Below are 6,693 nucleotides of genomic sequence, written 5' to 3'. Positions count from 1 at the left end.
AAAATTCTCAGTTTCTTATGTCAGCAGTATTCACAATGGCAACGATTTTAAGTTCAATAACCTACAATCTGCATATATATATATATATATATATATATATATAGCATATTTCGTTTTCAAAATGATGAAGTGTTAATATACATAGAATTCATAATATAAGCCGTTTTGTTTGTATTTGAGAGGACATAAATCTGCACAAGTTTTTGAATACAAAAAAAGTGTTTATTTTTTCCATTATTTCATGTTTGTATGAAATCTGTATTGCAATATTTCATAAAGGCTTTTTCTCAGTTGAACTTGTATTTGGAAGATTTATATGATAATATACATTGTTATTAAATCGAATGCTGAGAAGTCAAACTACCCTTGCATATCTTAGTATTAGTATTTTAAAGCGCTGACTTCAACATTGTCCAGGAGATGGCGACAACACTCTGCAGATGATTTGGACAAAAGAGTACATGAACCGGTTCTACTAATCGTTGAACATGGAAGACTAGAGTCTGTTCCACAAAGCAGCCATTTAGTTTGCTTTAAAATGAGATACAGCTATAACGTCAGAAGTCATCAAACCCTTTGTGTTATTCAAACTGTATAGAAGACAAACCTAAACTATACGAATTCCAACAGAGAGCAGTAGCCTATTGTCCCACAGTTTGGTCGCCGCTTCACATTTGCTGATTAACCTTTTGAGGTAGCCTAGGCCTACTTACAGTTTCACCTGAGGCGATTTTGACCGTTTCATTATCAAGTCAGCAAGTACATCGTTTGTTTTTCGATAAGTAATCGAACTCATACTTTATGAACAGAATTGTTTGTTTAACCAGCTAAACAAAACGCCACGCTCTGACAGATAATGCTCAGAAAAAACTATAGCCCATCCTGGCACATAGCCTATGGTGTGAAACAATGTCGATTCGTTAGTTTTCAACGAAAGTTGAAATTCTTAACCAACGAGTCTTTGCTGACAAGCCAAACACTTTATTTGACGCTCTGCAGGTAGGTTAGTCGTGCAAAGTCAACAGCTCATTTCTGCACATCGGTTCTTTCGAACAGTTTGTTGCAAAGAACCACTTCAAAACTGCTCAGATTTTATTTTATTTAATGGCGTAATTAAGTCACCACCTGACACCTTTGACATCTTCCAACAAACGCCCTAAGCCTAGAAGTTACTGCTGTTAGGGCCTACTTTGTTTTTCTTTGTTGTAGCCTGTGCCCCAGATTTGTTCCCAGTCATGATTAAAGAACCAAGTGATTTTTTTTTTTTTTTTTTTTTTTTTTTACAAATAATTTATAGTAGGCTATACTAAATTAAATTAGCATTTAAAAAAAAATCAACTTAGTTTCAAGTACATGTTGATTTTTGGTTGCTGTTAAAAACAAAACATAAAAAAATAAAACATGTACAGCGAATTCAGTAGGTTTTATTTTTCTGATATTCTTCAGCTGACTAGCCCTCAAGCGCTTTAATAATTAATATCAGTTCACTCTGTTCTCATTACATGTCGATTCTCGGTTCAGTGAGTTGTTGACTCGAGAACCTCTTTGACCGATTAAATACAATTAATTAAGGAATCGCTTAAACCGGTTCACCCGATTTATTGAAAATGTTCTACTTCGAAAATATCCGAAGACCCGTTTGTTCACGAATCACTCAGGCATCGTGTTTTCTCAAATCAGACACTCACGAAGTTATGTCGGGTAAGGATGCTGTTTAGGATGCAGTAGACAGCGAGTTGGCGCACTAGCTTTGGAGACAGCCTCAGCAGCGCACTGACAGGTGTAAGATTAACTTTGTTAGGCGCGGGCGCGTCCGTGCGGGACAAATTAAATTAATGGAACAAATTTCCCCCGTAATTAAGATAAAAATTCGTGTCAGCTATAACCTTGCCTAGCGCTAATTATGTACAAATGATTTATCATCTGTTTCGGTCGGAATATTAATCTTCAGCTCGTTGCAAAGCGCGCTTGTGTTAAGAGATGATGCTTGATTAACACTGACAGGTCTAGTAACTGCTCTCTCCCTCGCCTCAATTAACAGATAGAGGATGCGCAGGCAAGCAGAACCCTATTCTGAATCTGCAGTGACTAAAATACCCGAGCTTTCAAACACAGCTGCAATACGAAATCCTTGTTGGTGAGGGAAAAGGCCGTTCAGTAGCCTACTTTCGTGTAGGATGTCTATCATTCAGCTGACATTCAGGAACATTTTAAATTCTTCATCTTCTTATATAAAAATAATTTGGTGAGAAAATATTCTGGAAAACGTGTTGTGAAAATTACGGTAAGACATAGGCTATTGAACGGACTGCACGTCTGTCTCGTTTTTATTCTTGAAAATTAAATCTGGCGTCTAATTAGGCCTATTATATTAATAGGGAAGGGGTGCCCAAAAAATAGTTTTGTCTATGTCACGAAAAGAGGTAAACCCGGCCTGTTTACCCATTAATCCTGATATATTAATATCAGTCACATCAGTGCACGTTTTTGTTACAATGGCTGTGTTTTTTTTTTCTGAAGGCAATTTGCGAGGTTAAGAAATATATCGTGCTACCATGTCTATCATCACACCGGTGCTGATACAGAGTGACAGGACACTATAAGCTGCTTTATAGCAATGTATGAGCTTGCAAACTGTATCGTCCATCATGTGAAATGAGCAGAAAGCGCTGCGAGGAACAACAAAGCCAGGACATAGTCAACATTAGCTCATTAGTTTATCACTGGGCCGCAGACAACACATGTAAACCCGGTCATTTTGAACGCACCTGTGTGTTTGTGTCAACTCTCAAACATTTTATTATTTCTGGCAACATTGGTCCATTATGGCTAAAATGGCTTATATTTCCACTAAATGAGTGGAAACACAATGAAGAGATATATAATATTTTTGTTATACTATGGGATATCTACAACAGTAAAAGAACCACTAAATTAGTGGAAATATGGACTTGTGTGTCTGATGTCTTGAAGGCAGTGCACACAGTCTTTTTTTTCATGTGTGTTTAAGGAAAGGTTTAGGTTTAGTTTCCATACCCATAAGAGATGTTAATGTGGTGATCAAGCAGGACCAAGGTCTTATAATGGTGGATCAGTCCGAGGTAGAGAGGGAGATTTATTCAGGGGCACTGACATTCAGTCTATATTGTGCTGATAACAGTGAAGACCCTGGAAACTGCACACAGCAGCAGATGATGAATGGAGCGTCTGACCGTAATCACTTATCGTTTCAGCCTCTTCTTTCTCCTCCTCTGTGACAGGAGTACCATCTCCGTTTTGCCTCTTCCTGCCTAAATATTCACTGTCTCTTCAAGATCTCCTTATCTTGGCAGCAATGAATCTCACAACAAGTATTTTGAACTGTAATGTTTAGTAGCATGAATTCATTCATATCACTATAGAGTTGAAGACTATAATACAAGTACTGTATTGAAGGAATGTTATGCATGCACTAGATCACTGTTTGTAAGGAAATTAATTATGTTGAGATATAGTAGTGGACATTGAGTGTGCTTATATATATATTGTAATTTCTGTTGACCAAAGCAATGGTTTGATATGTCTGTACAGAATAATTACAAATGTTTATTATTCTGTGGTCCCAATCCAACCCTGAGGAATATGGAAGTGTCCCAGTAACATTTATCTTATGACCATTTAATGCATTGAATAAACATGTCTAAGAAGCATCTAGAAAATATACTAGATCTATAGCACAGATTATTAGCAGGTTGAGTAGGTATGAACTATGCAAATGAAACATTTTGACATTTTTTTATTAAGTGTATGGGGTTACTTAGTGAGAAAGCCCAGCATACTGTTAAAGCACACTCTTGTGATCAGGAGGGCAGAACCGCTCCCTGCAGAGGGTGAATAAATCCATTTTTAATGACAGTTGCATGTAACTAATAATCTTCGTCGCAGCAGGTATTCAACGTAGCATATGGGTTGAGAAAACTCGGATGATCGCTTGAGGCACTGGATGGGTTTTAGAAAAGCAGTACAGTTAAAACAGGATACAGACAGGATACAGTCTCTGAGTACAAGTAATCGTGTCACGCAGCAGCAGGCTGCTCATGAGGTTCACTGAAAAACATGCTCCTCCTTTAATGATAAACAGACTCCATTCTTTTCATTTTGCTGTATAGGTTCACCTGTGTTCCGGGGTCCATTCGCCGCGGGCCCCGGTGCGGCCGCACCAGTTGCACGCCCCTAAGGACGGCCCTGAGTGAATCACACACAAAAAGCAATAATCAAGGATATGTAAATATATTGTTAACTGATGCAAGTTTTGAAAATTGGCTTTGTCTGCTAACTAAATGCCCTTTGCAGTCTGATTACATCCACAGTTGCTGCTTATAGTTGCTTATATCTGAAATACTATTTGACCAGGATAAACTTAATCTGTAATGGCTGGCAAATGTTCCGCCATCTATTCTGTATGTATCTGTCTTGTGGTTTGGCCTTCAAGAATGTTTGTTCTATCTCAAAGGGATTTTCACACTCCACCGGACACAAAATCTCTATAGATTCTCATTGAAATGGGAACCTGGAGGCTGGTGCTCTTCATTTACCACCAACCCCCCTTTGCTGCTTTCCCCCATATATACTCTCCCTCATACTTTGAGGAATAGGAATCTCTTCCAGATGAAATGAAGGAATGACTTGACACAGTTCGCATTAATGGGGTGACAAAATGAATCACTACTCCTCCAAGTATCCATCACGACCAAAAAGGTGACCACAAATGATCTGTGAACCACTATATATTGATTACCCCTGTACTACAAGTGTCGGATCTAATGTTCAAAAGGGCGCCTTGGACAGCTGCAGCCTTAACTCTTCTTTGATATATTTTAATGGTGAAATATTGATTTCTGTCTGGTCAAGGTCTACTGGTAGGGGCCAAAGTCATTTGTTGGGCAGAGCTGGACACCTGGTTTGCGAGTCACAATCAATCATGTTGGCACAGTGCGCCAAAAAATGGAGGAAAGGGAAGAAAAAAGGTCTGTGGAAACACGCGGACCAAAATACGATTCCCTCCCCGTACTAGTATCGCGGCGGCACTCCTTCACCGTCGGGGAAACAAAAGGAAATATGAGCGCAATGTCAGTTTATTGAGTAGAGAGGCTCGGGCAAATTGCACATGGCGTTGGGTAGGTGGAGTGGCCCGCGAGTGAAAATGAAGGTGTGGGGAGAAAAAGTAGAGAGAAAAGGAGCGACTATGTTTTATTTAAACATCCTTCGGGAGACTACAGGCTCAGGTAATCTGTTGTGTTACAACTCAGTGCCCCGTTCCCCTCCATCCGCCGCGATAACAGCGAGCGCCTAATAGGAACCCATCAATCACAATAAGCTTCCAATTTCGCCCGGTGTCTCTACACTCTCAGCCACTGTTTAACGTGCTCTAATAACGGTGATAACATACTTCTATAGCCGCAGATAGCGACCCGAGCTCATCCGAGAGGTCATTTACCTCGCGCAGATTAAACAGCGGTGAAGTCAGCAGCATCTCTTTTAACTGGAGGATGTATACGAGGAGGAAAGTGGCAAGATTTTGAGAAGAGCGAGGCAAAAGCTCAAAAGTATTGTATAAAAACATAGAGTAGCCTTGAGAGAGGGCAGAGGTACACCGATGGAAGCGGGAGATCTGGTTGTGATTATGTTGCTTACCTAATGATTTTTGCTCCACTGGTTTGCTCGACTGCACTGGTTGAGGATATGGCAGTCTATTAGAGTGTCAAGGTAACTGGAATCGTCTGTAGCCCCTCTCTCTCTCCCATCTAAACCGTGCACGGCGAGCCTGCGGTGAGAAAGACCTACTAGAAGAGATAAATGCATAGTGGCTGCAGTAGTGGTGCGGTAATGAACATGCCACATTTGCAAGCCCGCGCCGTCAAAGCTCGCTAATTACGGTCTTTGTCCATGAGATGATGGCGTTAGGTCAGCAATGGGAAAGGCCTTCTTCCCACATGCCATTTCTTTTCCCCCCTGCAAAATTCCCTAAAGCAAAACGTTTGTGTTGAACAATGTCGGTCGGGAACATGTGCCGTGTTTCAAGGGTCAGGTTCCATTTAGATCGTCAAGCTGTTTAACGCAACAACCGAATTACGCATTTCCTTAAATTGTTTTGAGTCCTTCAGGGAAAATGTTTTCAGGTGGCTTACTTAAAATGCATTGAAATTCTCTAAGTGCACAAATGATAGCTATTTAAGGCACTCGCAGGCACGTGTTCTAAATGAACTCGTGTGATTTTTAGACTACAAGGAGATTTGGCTTCTTACTAAATCTTCTCTAAATCACCAGGAGGTGGCGCACAGTCCCTTATTTACAAAAAGCCTTGCTGGACGCCTTATGAGTTCATTTTTTCTACTCTTGTGCAGATTTCACGCGCAGAGCTTCCTGAGGAAGGTGACACGCAAATAGCATCATGCTGCATATAACAGACAATCGTACAGGAACATAGAGTATGTTTCTGAGAAGGAACACGTGCATTTGAGTTGTAAAAATCCCTTTGCTACTTTTTTAAAAATATTTTTAATAGATTTTATACAGTCCGTCTAATATTCTTAGTTGAGGCAAAACGATAGATTCTTTGTTAAATGAATAGATTAAATTAATCGATTAACACAAACAAATCAAATTAATTAATAGATATACCTTTAAATTAAAATATGGATGATTATAAATGAT

At 39.7% G+C, this 6,693-nt stretch overlaps 1 long non-coding RNA gene across 1 annotated transcript; it reads right to left on the bottom strand.

Annotated features, from left to right (window-relative positions):
• Window positions 1-3,731: 3,731 nt before the first annotated feature.
• LOC107590754 (uncharacterized) lies at window positions 3,732-6,234 on the bottom strand. The gene is made up of 3 exons (XR_001609812.1): window positions 5,674-6,234; window positions 4,155-4,224; window positions 3,732-3,978 (listed from the first exon to the last, which is right to left on the bottom strand). It is a non-coding gene; the product is annotated as an uncharacterized lncRNA (long non-coding RNA).
• Between the last annotated feature and the right edge of the window lie 459 nt (window positions 6,235-6,693).

The sequence above is a fragment of the Sinocyclocheilus grahami genome, unplaced genomic scaffold, assembly GCF_001515645.1.
Source record: "Sinocyclocheilus grahami isolate Dianchi unplaced genomic scaffold, SAMN03320097.WGS_v1.1 scaffold132.1, whole genome shotgun sequence".
NCBI lineage: Eukaryota > Metazoa > Chordata > Actinopteri > Cypriniformes > Cyprinidae > Sinocyclocheilus > Sinocyclocheilus grahami.
This window is presented reverse-complemented; position numbering and strand designations above follow the sequence as displayed.